Source organism: Carassius auratus, unplaced genomic scaffold (genome assembly GCF_003368295.1).
Source record: "Carassius auratus strain Wakin unplaced genomic scaffold, ASM336829v1 scaf_tig00038549, whole genome shotgun sequence".
Lineage (NCBI taxonomy): Eukaryota > Metazoa > Chordata > Actinopteri > Cypriniformes > Cyprinidae > Carassius > Carassius auratus.
Genome location: NW_020526447.1, coordinates 1 through 20,247, shown reverse-complemented (window position 1 = coordinate 20,247; position 20,247 = coordinate 1). Strand labels below are relative to the sequence as shown.

The following is a 20,247-nucleotide window of genomic DNA, read 5'->3' as shown; positions in this document are numbered from 1 at the left end:
AGAATAAACATTTATTTATCAAAGCATTCTATATGTTCTTCAAAGGTGAAAATTCCATTACCCACAAAATAGATATTCCATGAAAAGAAAAAAACAGAAAGACAAACCCAAGCTAGAAAATTGGCTCTTTTGCTTACCCCACTCCGACTTTTGGCAACCCTCCCCACACTCTCTTTGTTTTTTCCTCCCCAAAACAGCATTTAAATGCTTTCACCTCAGTTACTATTTTACACAACAGTCGCAAAAACACAGTCTCTGACGCCAAACGAGGTATTTGCTTTCTTAAACAATCAGTTCTCCATTCCCACAGTACATGTTTCCCTTCTGAAACCACCACCCAAATTACTCTTCTTCTTTCCTTTACAAAGCCCTCCATCCCTTCCCCATAGAGGACTAGATTCCTTGTGATTTTCGGTCCCCCCCACCTTTCCCACCACATAGTCACTAACTTCCAGAATGTAACTGCCCCTGGACAGGACCAAAAGGTATGCTCTACAGTTTCGTCCTGGCCACATCCAACTGGGCACATTGGTGACCTCCCTGAGCCATGTCTGTATAGTCGCTCCCTCACAGGCAGCCGACCCAGCGCGGCCAACCAATTTAAATCTTTACAAAACCCAGTCAAATAAGTAGGCTGCAACATGGCCCAATCTACTCTATATGGTGGGACAATTTTCTCTGCCCCAGCCACTAGCTCGTCCCTCAATCTACTGTACAGCTGCCTATGCTGAAAGATCAAAGATTGCTCCAAACACCATGGTTTCCCCATTATGAAATCTGCCACTCTCTGATAGTAAGCCGGCCTATTTGTTGACCATGGCATTGTTGCCCTCCATGAGCTAATGGATCGCAATGGAAAAGCCAGCCAAAACTGGGCCAAAATTCTTGCATTATGCACTTCCTCTTGTATTGCTAATTGGGCAGAAGAGGAAAGGAAGATTGCATCCATTTTTAAGGGGATACAAGGAACCCCCCTCCCTCCCTCCTTCACATGGCAGTACATCTGTGTTCTCGCCACCATCTCAGTACCGTTATTCCAAAGAAAAGAAAAAACCAGCTTCTCCAACTTCCTACCATATAAAAAAGGTACAGGAAAAATATAGGCCAAATAATTCAGACTCGGGAGTAGGTCTGTCCTCACAACTTCCAGCCTACCCCACATCGATAGCCCCCTTAATTTCCACCTAGCTATCTTTGTTTGTGCTACTTTGAACCTAGCCATCCAGTTCTCCCGAGCACTATTCTTTCTGAAAAATCTGATCCCTAGGATCTTCAATCCCTCTGCACAAAAGTTATACCCACCTGGCACAACTGTTCTTTCTGCCCACTGGCCTGCAAACATTACAGAAGACTTACTCGCGTTTACACGCGCACCTGAAGCCTCGCAAAAGCCTTTAATGATTTTGCATACTGTCTCAAAGTCCAAATCTGAGGTTAGGAACAATGTCATATCGTCTGCATATGCAGACACCTTTGCACACGTACCCCTGCCTCCAGGTAAATGCATGCCTGTCAACGAATCAGCCACCCTCAAAGCTGCCATCAGGGGCTCTAGAGACAGAACATAGAGCAGAGGCGACAAAGGACACCCCTGTCGAACCCCACCCAACTGCTCCACCCTCCCTGAATAATATCCATTTATCCCTATCCTGCTTGAAACCCTACTATACAACAACTTTACCCATGACCTGAAGACTGGACCAAACCCCATACGCACCAAGGTGGCCATTAAAAAACCATGACTTACCCTGTCGAAAGCTTTCTCCTGGTCCAGGCTCAAAATCGCCAGAGGGAGCTGCCGCTGTTCCGCCCAGTACAGAATGTCTCTCACCAAAGCTAGGTTTAAAACGCCGGACCTACCCGGCACTCCGCAAGTTTGGTCTGGCTGCACTACCACCCCAATCACCTTCTTAAGCCGCTCTGTTATCACCTTGGCCAATACCTTGTAATCAGTTGTTAACAAGGTTATTGGCCTCCAGTTTGTTAACTCCTCCTTATTACCTTTCTTGTGTACCAATGTCACCAAACCCATTCTCATTGTCAATGGCAGCTCTCCTCTTTCTATGCTTTCCTGATAGACACAGACTAGCTCTGAGCCTATCCAGGGCAAAACTGTCCTATAAAACTCCGCTGGGAGGCCGTCACAACCTGGGGCTGTGCCCCCTTTGAGTGAGGATATCGCAGAGCTTACTTCCTGCAGTGACAAGGGACCTTCCAATGCTTCCCTCTCCTCCTCTTCCAGAGTTTTCTCCAATGCATCCAAGAACTTGTCCCCGGAACAACCCGTAGAACCTCTACAGCTAAATAGCTCCCTGTAAAAGTCCTCAACAACTCTCAACATCCCCTCTACAGTTGCTTCAACCCCTCCATCCTTCCTCAAACCCTCTATGAAACTACGCTTTTGCCGGCTCCGCACGGTGGAGAAGAAAAACCTTGTTGGCCTTTCATCTAAAAGGCGTTTTTGTGCACCTGACCACAACAAAAATGACTTGGCTTCATTCCAGTAAAAATCCTTCATAGCCCCTTGAAGGTACCTGGCCCTAGCCCACCCATCTGTTGTTCCCAATGCACCCCCTCCATATAGCAATTGCAATTCCTCAGACCACCTACCTACTTTAGCCCGCATACACCTCGCCTTCTCTCTACCCCAACTATGACAGAAAAGGGCCACACGATCTTTAAAACCTTCCCACCACGCGGCATAAGTCTCAAACAGACTCTGCAGATTTTTCCACCCAGCCACTAAATTATAGAGAGCTACACAGAAGGTTCTGTCCTTTAGAAAGGAGGTGTTAAACCTCCACACACCCCTCCCTCTCTTCATGCCCCCGACCTCTGCCCACACCCCCACTAAACAGTGATCCGAGCACCACATTGGAATCTGTGTATAGTTTCGTAGCCTCACATGTCCCGGGAAGAATAAGTAATCCAGCCTGGAAGACTCCTGCTTGCTATTTCGCCATGTATAGGTGGGCTCTTGACCTCCTGCCCCCCGGAAGGAGTCTTGCAAAGAAAACCCAGCAACCAAAAGAGCCAATTCTTTACCCGAATCATTATCAAGGGACATATTGAAATCCCCTCCCATAAGTAGCAATCTATTTGTAAACAAGACTGGTGCCAAGTTATCTAAAAACCCCTTCCTATCCCCCAACTTACTTGGTACATACACATTAACAAAACGAAAAGCCACCCCCCTCCACCTGGCATCCACCACCACCACTCTCCCTGGAACCACCACATTAGCAGATTCAATTATGAATTCCCAGGAATAAAACAAAATGCCCACACCATCCGATCTTACATTCCCTACTCCCCAACAGGAAGGCCCCACCTCCCACCCCGCAGAAAAAACAGATACATCTTCTTTTCCTTGTAAATGGCATTCTTGTAAAAAACAAACATCAAAAGGCAACATCTTTAAAGAAAGATAAATTGAAGTCCTCCTCTGTACCATTTTAAGCCCCCTTGTATTTAATGTTGCCACCCTTAAACAAACCATAAAAAAGCAAAAGAAACCCTGAGTTGCCCTTCCAAAATTCACATACTCCCCTTACCCAAAACCCTTTTTCCCTCTACCTTTCCCAACTGATACTTCCATCCATTCCTCCCCTTCTCCCCTCCCCCCTTCCTCTTCCTCCCCTTTGCCCCCTTCCCCCATACTCTTACTCAGAATTGATTTAACCTTTCTCAAGACACCTTCATTTCCCTTTTTCCCCTTTGCCCCTTCATCCTCTAAACACCTCCCCTCGATGTCCATCTCACCTCCCTCTTCCCAGTCTTGTCTGGTTCCTGGTTCTTGAGTCTGGAATTTGCTGCATTTCTGCTCTCTTTCCCCAGCCCCCCCCCCCTCAAAAGGCCTCCGTCTCCTTATACCTTGACCCACGTCAATGTTCAGCACGTCCTCTTGCTGCTTGCCCCCACTGCTTGACGTCTCTGCTACCTCCTGCTCTGTCTCCTCATAGATCCCACAAAGAACCTCTGCCACATCTATTTCAGACCACACTTGTGAAGGTGCCAACTGATGTGCCTCTTCCTCACCTCCTCTTTGTTCTGACCCATCTCCTATTTCCTCTGCTTGCTCATTCAAGTCTTTTCTGTGGTTTAAACCTGAGGGCCCTGCCTTCTGGCCATCTCCTTCCTCTGATACATTCATCAGCAGACTTTCAAAATCTGCTTGCAAGTCCGGTCCTTCTTTAAAAAGGCTGGCATAAGATCTCTGTTTCTTAGGGCACACTCTGAACAGATGATCTTTTCCCCCACATAGGCTGCAGGTCTTTGGCTCTGGACAGTCTGTGGCCATGTGCTCCACTGATCCACAAAAACGGCACCGCTGCCCTGCACAATCTGCCTTTACATGCCCACGAGCACCACACCTTCTGCAATACAATGGCTGACCCGGATAGTGAAGGAATCCTCTGTTTGATCCTATGAAAAAGGATCCTGGAGGGTGGACAAGTCCCCCTGGCAATGCTGGATCTGCCCGCAGTTTCACCAAATATCTCCGTTTACCTGTCCAGATACCAAACCGATCTTTCAGGCGCTCTCCCCCTTTCACTGTCTCGCAGTATCTGGCCAGAAAGGTTAAAACATCTCCATCCTCCACAAAAGGGTTATAAAGGTGAATTATCAAGGGCAAAAAGTCCTGTGCAAATGCTGGATGTAGCTGGAGGCCCTTCAAACGCTGATGATCTTTCTTCTTTTCCCAAGCCTCAAAAAACGCAACGCAATCCCTTAACTGAAAAAAGGTTAAATCCATAAATCCAGAAGATGAAAAATCTTGCAGACAAAAAACCAAAGAAGCTGGAACTCCAAAAATTTCCCTTAACAGTTCAGTCACCACGAAGTCACGTCCAAATCTCTTTTTCACCTCTGCATCCGAATCCACCTTGAGTTGTAGCCTGACAGTGTTCTTCAGCCGCACCACCATGGTCGGCAAAGGTGTATCTACTCTCGCTGAATCCATTTGGTTTGATCACACTTGATCTTAGCCAAAAGGCCGAGAAGCGATGCTGCTAAGACGCAGCAGGGAGGAAGCCGGACACGGCGATGCCCATCTCGGCTTTGGTAAGTTTTGGGAGACCTAAAAACGCTGGGGGATGGTACCCTGATAGCACACATACATCTAGGAGACGTCTATTTGACATATGAATTTACATCTGCAAGATGTAGTTTTAAGGCTGTTTGCTCATCTGCAATACGTCTATTGGACGTCTCCTTTTAGCAGTGTTTGGAAGGTTACTTTGGAAATGTAATAGGTTACAGATTACAAGTTACCCTGTTTAAAATGTTATAGTAGTATAACTTTTTCAATTACTTTATTAAAGTAATGTAACTAATTACTTTTGAGTACTTTTAGATTACTTTTCTAAATTTGTGAAAATTAAATAATAATAAATAAAAACATATACATCAACTCAAATACAGTTATCTAATAAGCATGTGTCATTCCTGTATAATAAACTCCTGAAACATTGGTGTTTTTTTAAACTGCTGTCTCTTTGTATATGATATGATAGGTAAAATGCATGACGTGACACAGAGCAGTTCTAGAAATGATGTTTATGTGCTCATGTACTCCTATATTGAGGCGGCAGAGGCTGACAACACTGCAAGCTTCAGTAGGCCTATTTGTATTAAATGAAACTGCATGTTTTTGCCATTAATTTACAGGAAGGGCGGACTGGGAAAAACAAAAAATTCTGTTAAAATTCTGGAAATTATTAGGGCGTATGTCTCAGAACAGTCAGTGCAATTTGGGAAAGAAATCAGTGAAATCTGTATGTGGATGTGTGTAAATATTCAAATGTAATTGCCTTTGTAATCGTTAAAAATTTCATAAGTAACTTTAATTTAATTACTAATTTTTTCTTCGTAACTGTAACTAATAACAGTTACATTCATTTTGTAATTAAATTACGTAATGCTGTAACATGTAACTAGTTACTCCCCAACACTGCCTTTTAGATGTCAGATAGATGTCAATTAGATGTCTTTTAGATGTTTATGATTTAGAAGGTATATAAAACTGACATCTGAAAGGCGTATGTCAGACGTTTGTAGATGGCAGATGCTTTCCAGATCAACAGTTTTTTAACAGACATCTTGCAGACGTAAGTGTGCTATCTGGGTAGTACCCTCCCCTGTCTACAACGTCACCGGGCCTCGTCCCGATCGGCCTGACGGAAAGTACGGCATGGCTCGTAACTCCCAAACGGTTGGTCGCAGAGCCACGTGCCTTATGACACCGGAATCCTTGGCTCGAGCCGAACGAGACGCAGGTCTCAGATTGGCCCGCGCTCTGACGAAATTTTCGGGTATTTTGGATTTTGTCGAAAACCTTCTTTTGCAACCTGGCGCCAGGTATTTGGCCCAGTCCCACCCAAATCAGCACAGAAAGCTTCTCTGGAGTCTGAGTGTCAATAATCATCCAAAAATAGAGGAAATTTCCATTCACCTTGGCGAGGGGACCTCAAAACGTGCTAAGGTGGCGTGTCCGAGGTGGCTCGAATGGCTATAACTCCAGGAAGGAGTGAGATCCCTTCACCCAAATCGGCACACCTGTGCAGGGGCTCAGTCCGAGGCCAGGCGAAAAGGGACGCGGCGACAGGCCACTAGGTGGCGCCGTAAGCTGAAAAATAGGGAAAATGTAATGTAAATGGACAATCAAACAAAGATGAAAACACCTGCAACACTGCGGGATGGTAGTACCCTCCCCTGTCTGCAACGTCACCGGGCCTTGTCCCGATCGGCCTGACGGTGGAACTGCAGCGACGGAAAGTACGGCATCGCTCGTAACTCCCAAACGGTTGGTCGCAGAGCCACGTGCCTTATGTCACCGGAATCCTTGGCTCGAGCCGAACGAGACGCAGGTCTCAGATTGGCCCGTCGCTCTGACGAAATTTTCGGGTATTTTGGATTTTGTCGAAAACCTTCTTTTGCAACCTGGCGCCAGGTATTTGGCCCAGTCCCACCCAAATCAGCACAGAAAGCTTCTCTGGAGTCTGAGTGTCAATAATCATCCAAAAATAGAGGAAATTTCCATTCACCTTGGCGAGGGGACCTCAAAGCGTGCTAAGGTGGCGTGTCCGAGGTGGCTCGAATGGCTATAACTCCAGGAAGGAGTGAGATCCCTTCACCCAAATCGGCACACCTGTGCAGGGGCTCAGTCCGAGGCCAGGTGAAAAAGGGCGCGGCGACAGGCCACTAGGTGTCGCTGTAAGCGACAACAAAATTAATACGAATCGAAAAAAAGGACAACCAAACAACATGGAGACAGTTACAGCTAGGCTGCAGTCAGTCCAATCTACTTTCAAAGTAAGGTCTGCGCTATGTTCGAACTAAACTACCCACCAGGGTCCGATTTTTCAAGAGCGCAAGTGACTTTGTTTCACAGGCGCACAACACAAATCTCGCATGTGACAGAACTCCCCATTCTGAAAGGAAAATAAATAAAAAACTGTAAAAACCTCTTCTGCTTTGTTTCACCAACAATTTCAGGGGAGAGCGCGAACGCAGTCCCCCACTACCATAAATTATGCAGTCGAGATTCCCGCATTTGGGGAATTCGCAGGGGTCAGCATGGCCGGAGTGCAATGGACAAGCCTCGCCCTGGGTGAACCGCCTTCTTGATCATGGTGTCTCCCCTGCCAGGTAAGTATGAAGGCCCAGGCGGTCAGCCAGAGGTGTGATTTGCATCTCTACCATCCTCACCAACGGTTAGCCCTCCGCCCCCCCTCCAGGAAAGGAAGGACGGGTGCCTTCCGTTACTGGCCTGGAAACTGCCAAGCTCATGGGCCGGTGCTTCCCAACGCCAGTTTTAGATGACTCTCTTTAAACAAACACACCTGATTCGATGCGTCACCTCGTCTGTGAAAGACTTCAAGACCTCAGGTGGGTGCATCGTTAGTGGAAGAGTCCAAGACCCCAGGTGGACACATCAGGAAAAAAGTTTGCAATAAACCACAGCATCTGCAACGGCAGCTCTCATTCCTTGTTCTGCTATTCGACACAATAAATGGCAATCCCCAAAAAGGGAAAGCACACCGTTCCTGGAGACACTGCAATACCAGGCCGATGCATGGAGTGGACGGAGCAAGCCCCGGCTCCAGCTCCGTGATCTAAAAATCCATTTAATATGTAGTCCCCGGATGGGGGACGTATCAGATATTAAACTGATAAGAACAGATACTACACTTGATCTTAGCCAAAAGGCCGAGAAGCGATGCTGCTAAGACGCAGCAGGGAGGAAGCCGGACACGGCGATGCCCATCTCGGCTTTGGTAAGTTTTGGGAGACCTAAAAACGCTGGGGGATGGTACCCTGATAGCACACATACATCTAGGAGACGTCTATTTGACATATGAATTTACATCTGCAAGATGTAGTTTTAAGGCTGTTTGCTCATCTGCAATACGTCTATTGGACGTCTCCTTTTAGCAGTGTTTGGAAGGTTACTTTGGAAATGTAATAGGTTACAGATTACAAGTTACCCTGTTTAAAATGTTATAGTAGTATAACTTTTTCAATTACTTTATTAAAGTAATGTAACTAATTACTTTTGAGTACTTTTAGATTACTTTTCTAAATTTGTGAAAATTAAATAATAATAAATAAAAACATATACATCAACTCAAATACAGTTATCTAATAAGCATGTGTCATTCCTGTATAATAAACTCCTGAAACATTGGTGTTTTTTTAAACTGCTGTCTCTTTGTATATGATATGATAGGTAAAATGCATGACGTGACACAGAGCAGTTCTAGAAATGATGTTTATGTGCTCATGTACTCCTATATTGAGGCGGCAGAGGCTGACAACACTGCAAGCTTCAGTAGGCCTATTTGTATTAAATGAAACTGCATGTTTTTGCCATTAATTTACAGGAAGGGCGGACTGGGAAAAACAAAAAATTCTGTTAAAATTCTGGAAATTATTAGGGCGTATGTCTCAGAACAGTCAGTGCAATTTGGGAAAGAAATCAGTGAAATCTGTATGTGGATGTGTGTAAATATTCAAATGTAATTGCCTTTGTAATCGTTAAAAATTTCATAAGTAACTTTAATTTAATTACTAATTTTTTCTTCGTAACTGTAACTAATTACAGTTACATTCATTTTGTAATTAAATTACGTAATGCTGTTACATGTAACTAGTTACTCCCCAACACTGCCTTTTAGATGTCAGATAGATGTCAATTAGATGTCTTTTAGATGTTTATGATTTAGAAGGTATATAAAACTGACATCTGAAAGGCGTATGTCAGACGTTTGTAGATGGCAGATGCTTTCCAGATCAACAGTTCTTTAACAGACATCTTGCAGACGTAAGTGTGCTATCTGGGTAGTACCCTCCCCTGTCTACAACGTCACCGGGCCTCGTCCCGATCGGCCTGACGGAAAGTACGGCATGGCTCGTAACTCCCAAACGGTTGGTCGCAGAGCCACGTGCCTTATGACACCGGAATCCTTGGCTCGAGCCGAACGAGACGCAGGTCTCAGATTGGCCCGTCGCTCTGATGAAATTTTCGGGTATTTTGGATTTTGTCGAAAACCTTCTTTTGCAACCTGGCGCCAGGTATTTGGCCCAGTCCCACCCAAATCAGCACAGAAAGCTTCTCTGGAGTCTGAGTGTCAATAATCATCCAAAAATAGAGGAAATTTCCATTCACCTTGGCGAGGGGACCTCAAAACGTGCTAAGGTGGCGTGTCCGAGGTGGCTCGAATGGCTATAACTCCAGGAAGGAGTGAGATCCCTTCACCCAAATCGGCACACCTGTGCAGGGGCTCAGTCCGAGGCCAGGCGAAAAGGGACGCGGCGACAGGCCACTAGGTGGCGCCGTAAGCTGAAAAATAGGGAAAATGTAATGTAAATGGACAATCAAACAAAGATGAAAACACCTGCAACACTGCGGGATGGTAGTACCCTCCCCTGTCTGCAACGTCACCGGGCCTTGTCCCGATCGGCCTGACGGTGGAACTGCAGCGACGGAAAGTACGGCATCGCTCGTAACTCCCAAACGGTTGGTCGCAGAGCCACGTGCCTTATGTCACCGGAATCCTTGGCTCGAGCCGAACGAGACGCAGGTCTCAGATTGGCCCGTCGCTCTGACGAAATTTTCGGGTATTTTGGATTTTGTCGAAAACCTTCTTTTGCAACCTGGCGCCAGGTATTTGGCCCAGTCCCACCCAAATCAGCACAGAAAGCTTCTCTGGAGTCTGAGTGTCAATAATCATCCAAAAATAGAGGAAATTTCCATTCACCTTGGCGAGGGGACCTCAAAGCGTGCTAAGGTGGCGTGTCCGAGGTGGCTCGAATGGCTATAACTCCAGGAAGGAGTGTGATCCCTTCACCCAAATCGGCACACCTGTGCAGGGGCTCAGTCCGAGGCCAGGTGAAAAAGGGCGCGGCGACAGGCCACTAGGTGTCGCTGTAAGCGACAACAAAATTAATACGAATCGAAAAAAAGGACAACCAAACAACATGGAGACAGTTACAGCTAGGCTGCAGTCAGTCCAATCTACTTTCAAAGTAAGGTCTGCGCTATGTTCGAACTAAACTACCCACCAGGGTCCGATTTTTCAAGAGCGCAAGTGACTTTGTTTCACAGGCGCACAACACAAATCTCGCATGTGACAGAACTCCCCATTCTGAAAGGAAAATAAATAAAAAACTGTAAAAACCTCTTCTGCTTTGTTTCACCAACAATTTCAGGGGAGAGCGCGAACGCAGTCCCCCACTGCCATAAATTATGCAGTCGAGATTCCCGCATTTGGGGAATTCGCAGGGGTCAGCATGGCCGGAGTGCAATGGACAAGCCTCGCCCTGGGTGAACCGCCTTCTTGATCATGGTGTCTCCCCTGCCAGGTAAGTATGAAGGCCCAGGCGGTCAGCCAGAGGTGTGATTTGCATCTCTACCATCCTCACCAACGGTTAGCCCTCCGCCCCCCCTCCAGGAAAGGAAGGACGGGTGCCTTCCGTTACTGGCCTGGAAACTGCCAAGCTCATGGGCCGGTGCTTCCCAACGCCAGTTTTAGATGACTCTCTTTAAACAAACACACCTGATTCGATGCGTCACCTCGTCTGTGAAAGACTTCAAGACCTCAGGTGGGTGCATCGTTAGTGGAAGAGTCCAAGACCCCAGGTGGACACATCAGGAAAAAAGTTTGCAATAAACCACAGCATCTGCAACGGCAGCTCTCATTCCTTGTTCTGCTATTCGACACAATAAATGGCAATCCCCAAAAAGGGAAAGCACACCGTTCCTGGAGACACTGCAATACCAGGCCGATGCATGGAGTGGACGGAGCAAGCCCCGGCTCCAGCTCCGTGATCTAAAAATCCATTTAATATGTAGTCCCCGGATGGGGGACGTATCAGATATTAAACTGATAAGAACAGATACTACACTTGATCTTAGCCAAAAGGCCGAGAAGCGATGCTGCTAAGACGCAGCAGGGAGGAAGCCGGACACGGCGATGCCCATCTCGGCTTTGGTAAGTTTTGGGAGACCTAAAAACGCTGGGGGATGGTACCCTGATAGCACACATACATCTAGGAGACGTCTATTTGACATATGAATTTACATCTGCAAGATGTAGTTTTAAGGCTGTTTGCTCATCTGCAATACGTCTATTGGACGTCTCCTTTTAGCAGTGTTTGGAAGGTTACTTTGGAAATGTAATAGGTTACAGATTACAAGTTACCCTGTTTAAAATGTTATAGTAGTATAACTTTTTCAATTACTTTATTAAAGTAATGTAACTAATTACTTTTGAGTACTTTTAGATTACTTTTCTAAATTTGTGAAAATTAAATAATAATAAATAAAAACATATACATCAACTCAAATACAGTTATCTAATAAGCATGTGTCATTCCTGTATAATAAACTCCTGAAACATTGGTGTTTTTTTAAACTGCTGTCTCTTTGTATATGATATGATAGGTAAAATGCATGACGTGACACAGAGCAGTTCTAGAAATGATGTTTATGTGCTCATGTACTCCTATATTGAGGCGGCAGAGGCTGACAACACTGCAAGCTTCAGTAGGCCTATTTGTATTAAATGAAACTGCATGTTTTTGCCATTAATTTACAGGAAGGGCGGACTGGGAAAAACAAAAAATTCTGTTAAAATTCTGGAAATTATTAGGGCGTATGTCTCAGAACAGTCAGTGCAATTTGGGAAAGAAATCAGTGAAATCTGTATGTGGATGTGTGTAAATATTCAAATGTAATTGCCTTTGTAATCGTTAAAAATTTCATAAGTAACTTTAATTTAATTACTAATTTTTTCTTCGTAACTGTAACTAATTACAGTTACATTCATTTTGTAATTAAATTACGTAATGCTGTTACATGTAACTAGTTACTCCCCAACACTGCCTTTTAGATGTCAGATAGATGTCAATTAGATGTCTTTTAGATGTTTATGATTTAGAAGGTATATAAAACTGACATCTGAAAGGCGTATGTCAGACGTTTGTAGATGGCAGATGCTTTCCAGATCAACAGTTCTTTAACAGACATCTTGCAGACGTAAGTGTGCTATCTGGGTAGTACCCTCCCCTGTCTACAACGTCACCGGGCCTCGTCCCGATCGGCCTGACGGAAAGTACGGCATGGCTCGTAACTCCCAAACGGTTGGTCGCAGAGCCACGTGCCTTATGACACCGGAATCCTTGGCTCGAGCCGAACGAGACGCAGGTCTCAGATTGGCCCGTCGCTCTGACGAAATTTTCGGGTATTTTGGATTTTGTCGAAAACCTTCTTTTGCAACCTGGCGCCAGGTATTTGGCCCAGTCCCACCCAAATCAGCACAGAAAGCTTCTCTGGAGTCTGAGTGTCAATAATCATCCAAAAATAGAGGAAATTTCCATTCACCTTGGCGAGGGGACCTCAAAACGTGCTAAGGTGGCGTGTCCGAGGTGGCTCGAATGGCTATAACTCCAGGAAGGAGTGAGATCCCTTCACCCAAATCGGCACACCTGTGCAGGGGCTCAGTCCGAGGCCAGGCGAAAAGGGACGCGGCGACAGGCCACTAGGTGGCGCCGTAAGCTGAAAAATAGGGAAAATGTAATGTAAATGGACAATCAAACAAAGATGAAAACACCTGCAACACTGCGGGATGGTAGTACCCTCCCCTGTCTGCAACGTCACCGGGCCTTGTCCCGATCGGCCTGACGGTGGAACTGCAGCGACGGAAAGTACGGCATCGCTCGTAACTCCCAAACGGTTGGTCGCAGAGCCACGTGCCTTATGTCACCGGAATCCTTGGCTCGAGCCGAACGAGACGCAGGTCTCAGATTGGCCCGTCGCTCTGACGAAATTTTCGGGTATTTTGGATTTTGTCGAAAACCTTCTTTTGCAACCTGGCGCCAGGTATTTGGCCCAGTCCCACCCAAATCAGCACAGAAAGCTTCTCTGGAGTCTGAGTGTCAATAATCATCCAAAAATAGAGGAAATTTCCATTCACCTTGGCGAGGGGACCTCAAAGCGTGCTAAGGTGGCGTGTCCGAGGTGGCTCGAATGGCTATAACTCCAGGAAGGAGTGAGATCCCTTCACCCAAATCGGCACACCTGTGCAGGGGCTCAGTCCGAGGCCAGGTGAAAAAGGGCGCGGCGACAGGCCACTAGGTGTCGCTGTAAGCGACAACAAAATTAATACGAATCGAAAAAAAGGACAACCAAACAACATGGAGACAGTTACAGCTAGGCTGCAGTCAGTCCAATCTACTTTCAAAGTAAGGTCTGCGCTATGTTCGAACTAAACTACCCACCAGGGTCCGATTTTTCAAGAGCGCAAGTGACTTTGTTTCACAGGCGCACAACACAAATCTCGCATGTGACAGAACTCCCCATTCTGAAAGGAAAATAAATAAAAAACTGTAAAAACCTCTTCTGCTTTGTTTCACCAACAATTTCAGGGGAGAGCGCGAACGCAGTCCCCCACTACCATAAATTATGCAGTCGAGATTCCCGCATTTGGGGAATTCGCAGGGGTCAGCATGGCCGGAGTGCAATGGACAAGCCTCGCCCTGGGTGAACCGCCTTCTTGATCATGGTGTCTCCCCTGCCAGGTAAGTATGAAGGCCCAGGCGGTCAGCCAGAGGTGTGATTTGCATCTCTACCATCCTCACCAACGGTTAGCCCTCCGCCCCCCCTCCAGGAAAGGAAGGACGGGTGCCTTCCGTTACTGGCCTGGAAACTGCCAAGCTCATGGGCCGGTGCTTCCCAACGCCAGTTTTAGATGACTCTCTTTAAACAAACACACCTGATTCGATGCGTCACCTCGTCTGTGAAAGACTTCAAGACCTCAGGTGGGTGCATCGTTAGTGGAAGAGTCCAAGACCCCAGGTGGACACATCAGGAAAAAAGTTTGCAATAAACCACAGCATCTGCAACGGCAGCTCTCATTCCTTGTTCTGCTATTCGACACAATAAATGGCAATCCCCAAAAAGGGAAAGCACACCGTTCCTGGAGACACTGCAATACCAGGCCGATGCATGGAGTGGACGGAGCAAGCCCCGGCTCCAGCTCCGTGATCTAAAAATCCATTTAATATGTAGTCCCCGGATGGGGGACGTATCAGATATTAAACTGATAAGAACAGATTTTTTCTTTCGAAAAAGTTTTATTGTCACCATTTACATTTTTTCCATTTGCATTTTTTCTTTTTCACACAACATTTTCTTTTTAATCACACATTAAAACAAGCAATATAATATATAATAAATACACATGGTAAAATGAAAGAAACAATCATTGTTAAAAAGCATTTGATTAAAACCACAGTGTTTTGCTTGTTTTTAAAAGTCCATTATTGAGGTGTGTTTAAAAGGTGCGGTCAGTTCCAAAAGTAAAATACAAATTTTTAAAAAAAGCAAACAAGCCTCGTATATATATATGTTAATAAAACCTCTTTCATGATAAAACAATAAAAAACACCAATTAAAAATCATCTATTGTGCAAGACCGGGGGTGAGTCCTTATCAAGTGGGTCATCACCCCACTCTCCAGAACAGGGACATGAGATGCTACTTTATGGACTCAGCGGAGATCCCCTCTCCTCCGGCCCGCTGGCCCGCTGTTCCCGTAGCCAGAGTGGTGAGGGTGCATCTACGGGCGGCCAGGGTCGGTGCCTGCCGGGACCCTCTCCGTGCGACCCCGGCCCCCCCGTCCGAATATCGTCGTCCGGTACCCCTGCAGCATTGATGTTACCTTTAGCTCGCATGCATGGAGGGTTACCGTAACGCGCTTCCCCACCAGCAGGTTTCTGGTGGCCCAGATGGCATCCTTGATGACGTTGAGGGTGAGCCAGAGCGAGGTAAATTTCTGTGCCGTCAAGTCCTTCAAGCCCCGGCCCACCCCAAGGATGGCGAGCTGGTACCCGAACTGGGCCCCACCCGCTGGTAGGCACGGGAAATACAGGGGGCCGGTCTTGGCCCACAGGTCCCGCGCAGTGCTGCACTCCCAGAGCAGGTGGTGGACGGTCTCCGGGGAATTGCAGCCGGACCGCGGGCAGATGGGGTTCTTGGCCATGCCTCTGGAGTGCATAACCGCCCTGACCGGGAGGATCTCATGAGCCACCATCCACGATAAGTCCTTGTGCCTGTTCTGGAGAGCGGGGTGAGCCGCGTTCCGCCAAACCTGTTTGGCCTCACTTGGTGTGAGGCCCGGAACTGGACTCACCGGTTCCCGGTCCTGCACAACAGAGATGAGAGACTTGTGTTGAGTTAAAATGGTGACATCTTCACTCTCTAAAAGGTATTTCTTTAAAAACTTTTTTATAAAACTGTACTCTTTGGGCAAGTTAAAAGACACTGGGGTTTTCAAGTCCACTGGTAAAATTTTCAGTGTTCGTAGGTAAGACCCCATCCAAAATCGCGCCATTGCAGCCGTCTTGTTTTCTTTGGATGGGGTCGTGGCATAACTAATGTGCAGGGCGGTGAAGCGGCTGCCTAAAAACAGGTGGGGGTCTGGGAGGCCTTTTCCACCGTTCTCCGGCCTTTTCTTGATGGTCTCCCTCTTCAGGCGCTCCCACTTGGACCCCCAACAGGAAGTAAAACACCGCCCTCTCCAATTTCCCCAGGAACCACCGAGGGGGGCTAAAAACAGAACAGACAAGTAAAATCAGAGGTAAAATCACAGATTTAAAAATTAAAACCTTGCCTTCCATCGTCATCTGTCTTAGTCCCCAAAACCCCAGTCTTTTCCTAACTTTCCCTAACAAGTCAGTCCAGTTTTCCCGTCCACCCCCGTCTTTATCAAATTTAACGCCTAAAATCTTAAAATCGTTGTCTTTAAAAACCAAATCAAGTCCTCCTGTGTCCACGTCTCCCCACGGCCCGAAGAGCTGGGCCTCGGACTTGTTTCTATTGAGTTTGGCGCCCGAGGCGCCAAACTCAATATAGTAGTATAACTGATAAGAACAGATTTTTCTTTCGAAAAAGTTTTATTGTCACCATTTACATTTTTTCCATTTGCATTTTTTCTTTTTCACACAACATTTTCTTTTAAATCACACATTAAAACAAGCAATATAATATATAATAAATACACATGGTAAAATGAAAATAAACAATCATTTTTAAAAAAGCATTTGATTAAAACCACAGTGTTTTGCTTGTTTTTAAAAGTCCATTATTGAGGTGTGTTTAAAAGGTGCGGTCAGTTCCAAAAGTAAAATACAAATTTTTAAAAAAAAGCAAACAAGCCTCGTATATATATGTTAATAAAACCTCTTTCATAATAAAACAATAAAACAATAAAAACACCAATTAAAAATCATCTATTGTGCAAGACCGGGGGTGAGTCCTTATCAAGTGGGTCATCACCCCACTCTCCAGAACAGGGACATGAGATGCTACTTTATGGACTCAGCGGAGATCCCCTCTCCTCCGGCCCGCTGGCCCGCTGTTCCCGTAGCCAGAGTGGTGAGGGTGCATCTACGGGCGGCCAGGGTCGGTGCCTGCCGGGACCCTCTCCGTGCGACCCCGGCCCCCCCGTCCGAATATCGTCGTCCGGTACCCCTGCAGCATTGATGTTACCTTTAGCTCGCATGCATGGAGGGTTACCGTAACGCGCTTCCCCACCAGCAGGTTTCTGGTGGCCCAGATGGCATCCTTGATGACGTTGAGGGTGAGCCAGAGCGAGGTAAATTTCTGTGCCGTCAAGTCCTTCAAGCCCCGGCCCACCCCAAGGATGGCGAGCTGGTACCCGAACTGGGCCCCACCCGCTGGTAGGCACGGGAAATACAGGGGGCCGGTCTTGGCCCACAGGTCCCGCGCAGTGCTGCACTCCCAGAGCAGGTGGTGGACGGTCTCCGGGGAATTGCAGCCGGACCGCGGGCAGATGGGGTTTTTGGCCATGCCTCTGGAGTGCATAACCGCCCTGACCGGGAGGATCTCATGAGCCACCATCCACGATAAGTCCTTGTGCCTGTTCTGGAGAGCGGGGTGAGCCGCGTTCCGCCAAACCTGTTTGGCCTCACTTGGTGTGAGGCCCGGAACTGGACTCACCGGTTCCCGGTCCTGCACAACAGAGATGAGAGACTTGTGTTGAGTTAAAATGGTGACATCTTCACTCTCTAAAAGGTATTTCTTTAAAAACTTTTTTATAAAACTGTACTCTTTGGGCAAGTTAAAAGACACTGGGGTTTTCAAGTCCACTGGTAAAATTTTCAGTGTTCGTAGGTAAGACCCCATCCAAAATCGCGCCATTGCAGCCGTCTTGTTTTCTTTGGATGGGGTCGTGGCATAACTAATGTGCAGGGCGGTGAAGCGGCTGCCTAAAAACAGGTGGGGGTCTGGGAGGCCTTTTCCACCGTTCTCCGGCCTTTTCTTGATGGTCTCCCTCTTCAGGCGCTCCCACTTGGACCCCCACAGGAAGTAAAACACCGCCCTCTCCAGTTTCCCCAGGAACCACCGAGGGGGGCTAAAAACAGAACAGACAAGTAAAATCAGAGGTAAAATCACAGATTTAAAAATTAAAACCTTGCCTTCCATCGTCATCTGTCTTAGTCCCCAAAACCCCAGTCTTTTCCTAACTTTCCCTAACAAGTCAGTCCAGTTTTCCCGTCCACCCCCGTCTTTATCAAATTTAACGCCTAAAATCTTAAAATCGTTGTCTTTAAAAACCAAATCAAGTCCTCCTGTGTCCACGTCTCCCCACGGCCCGAAGAGCTGGGCCTCGGACTTGTTTCTATTGAGTTTGGCGCCCGAGGCCCGACCGTACCAGTCAGTCAAGTCCAGTGCTCTTCGTATTGATAAAACGTCTGTGGCTAAAAGAGTTACGTCGTCCATATATAAAACACAGGTCGCCGTCAGTCCCCCCGTCCCAGGAACGTCCAGTCCTTTGATCCATTTGTCCCTTCTCAAGATCTGTGCCAGTGGCTCGATGCAAGCCACATACAGAAGAGGAGATAAAGGACATCCCTGACGGACACCACTGTGTATGTTCACAGCTTTGGAAAGATGCCCATTTATTAGAATTTTGCTGACTATTCCCTTGTACAGCAGTCCCACCCAGGCTATAAACCTCTTTGGAAACCCCATTTTCTCCAGAACCTGGAAGAGGTACTGGTGTGAGACTCGATCAAATGCTTTTTCAAAATCTAAATTTAGGACTACTAGCCGAATATTTCTGTCTCTCGCGTAACAGATGGCGTCTCTAATCAGCACTAGGTTGTCTGTTATCTTTCTTCCGGGCACAGAACAAGCTTGATCCGGGTGAATCACATCCTCTAAAACAGTTGACATGCGTGTCGCTAAAACTTTGCTAAAAAGTTTATAATCGAAATTTAAAGTGTTATGGGTCTCCAGTTTTTTAAGTCAGTCCGGTCACCTTTTTTGTGAAGTAAAGAAACTATCCCTATTCTAAAACTGTCTGGAAGTCTGTCGAGGGTCTCAAACTCTTTAAAAACTGTCAAAAGCTCTTGTCCTAAAATGTCCCAAAATGTTAGATAAAACTCCAGGGAAGTCCATCCACTCCTGGGGACTTCCCCTTTTTAAAACCTCCAAGAGCTTTTTGGGTTTCTAAAATGTTCAAATCTTGGGCTAAAATCTCATTTTGACAGTCGACCCTTTTCTCAACAAAATTTAAAAACTTCTTTTACGGTGTCTGAGTGTACCTTTTAAAACTATATAAAGCCCCATAAAATTTTTCCACATCCTCTAAAATCTCTTTTGTTGTGTTAACCTCCCTATCCCCTGTTTTAACCCTGGTTAACCCCCCACCCCTTGTTATTATTTTCTTAAAAAAATATCTGGTACACTTTTCCCCTTCCTTCAATATTCTCCTTCTTTGCTCTTATAAAGGACCCCTTTTACTTTCTAATAATTAGGCTAAAACTGACATTTCCTTGTTTTTACATCCTGGATTTCATTTTTTAAAATCAAAACCCATTATTTAATAAGATTAAAATACCTTTGTAGTCTTTTTTGCAACCCCAACATGCATTTCTTTTCCCTACTCTTGCTTTTCTTCCCTATCTTCTCTAAAAACTGTCTCGTCACGGTCCTTTAGCCATCTCCCACCACTGTGCACGTGGTATCATAAAAAGTCTTGGAGGGTCTGCCATTGGCTGAACTGTTCGCCTATATTCTAAAATAATCTTTGTCTTCCAACCAGGGAACAGTTCAGCTTCCAGCAGCCTCCCCCTACCGTCACACCATGGGCAGTGAAAGGGTGCAAGACAGCATCATGTGATCAGAGAAAAAAAGGGGGTTAATGTAGCATCGGTTGGCGGGCAGTCCCTTGTAAACACGTAGTCGATTCGAGAGCTTTGGTACCATCACCACTGAACCAGGTGAAGCCCTCCTCTCTTTGATGCAAAATTTTAAAACAGTCGACTAAATTAAAATCTCTGACTAAACCCTGCAATAAAACCGACGTTTTGTCCACCTCTGAAATCCTCCCCTACCCTTTTCCTGTCTGTTTAGATAAAACACAATTAAAATCCCCTGCTACCATTAGGGGAGCCCTACCTAGCATGTGGGGTTGCAAGTCTTCTAAAAGCTCATATCTTTCGTTCTTTTCCGTAAAACCATATACATTAAGAACATTAAAATCCCTGTCTAAAAAGGTCAGATTTACTAAAAGTGCCCGGCTTGCCTCACCACAGTGCTGCCCTTCACCAAGATGTTAGGATTATTAATTAAACCGCAACTCCGTCGTTTTTGTTAAAATTTGATCCGCTCCATATGGAGGCTCCTGCGGACCATAGCTCTTCCATTTTTGTGTA

At 46.2% G+C, this 20,247-nt stretch overlaps 5 non-coding genes and 1 pseudogene across 5 annotated transcripts; all 6 read right to left on the bottom strand.

The window, feature by feature from the left end:
- Window positions 1–7,494: 7,494 nt before the first annotated feature.
- Window positions 7,495–7,658, bottom strand: LOC113083517 (U1 spliceosomal RNA). Its single transcript, XR_003283294.1, has one exon. It is a non-coding gene; the product is annotated as a U1 spliceosomal RNA (small nuclear RNA).
- Window positions 7,659–8,032: 374 nt separating this feature from the next.
- On the bottom strand, window positions 8,033–8,223 carry LOC113083513 (U2 spliceosomal RNA). Its single transcript, XR_003283291.1, has one exon. It is a non-coding gene; the product is annotated as a U2 spliceosomal RNA (small nuclear RNA).
- Window positions 8,224–10,710: 2,487 nt separating this feature from the next.
- LOC113083519 (U1 spliceosomal RNA) lies at window positions 10,711–10,874 on the bottom strand. Its single transcript, XR_003283296.1, has one exon. It is a non-coding gene; the product is annotated as a U1 spliceosomal RNA (small nuclear RNA).
- Window positions 10,875–11,248: 374 nt separating this feature from the next.
- On the bottom strand, window positions 11,249–11,439 carry LOC113083512 (U2 spliceosomal RNA). The gene has a single exon (XR_003283290.1). It is a non-coding gene; the product is annotated as a U2 spliceosomal RNA (small nuclear RNA).
- Window positions 11,440–13,926: 2,487 nt separating this feature from the next.
- LOC113083511 (U1 spliceosomal RNA) lies at window positions 13,927–14,090 on the bottom strand. The gene has a single exon (XR_003283289.1). It is a non-coding gene; the product is annotated as a U1 spliceosomal RNA (small nuclear RNA).
- A 374-nt stretch (window positions 14,091–14,464) lies between these two features.
- On the bottom strand, window positions 14,465–14,639 carry LOC113083515 (uncharacterized; annotated as a pseudogene).
- Window positions 14,640–20,247: the final 5,608 nt, after the last annotated feature.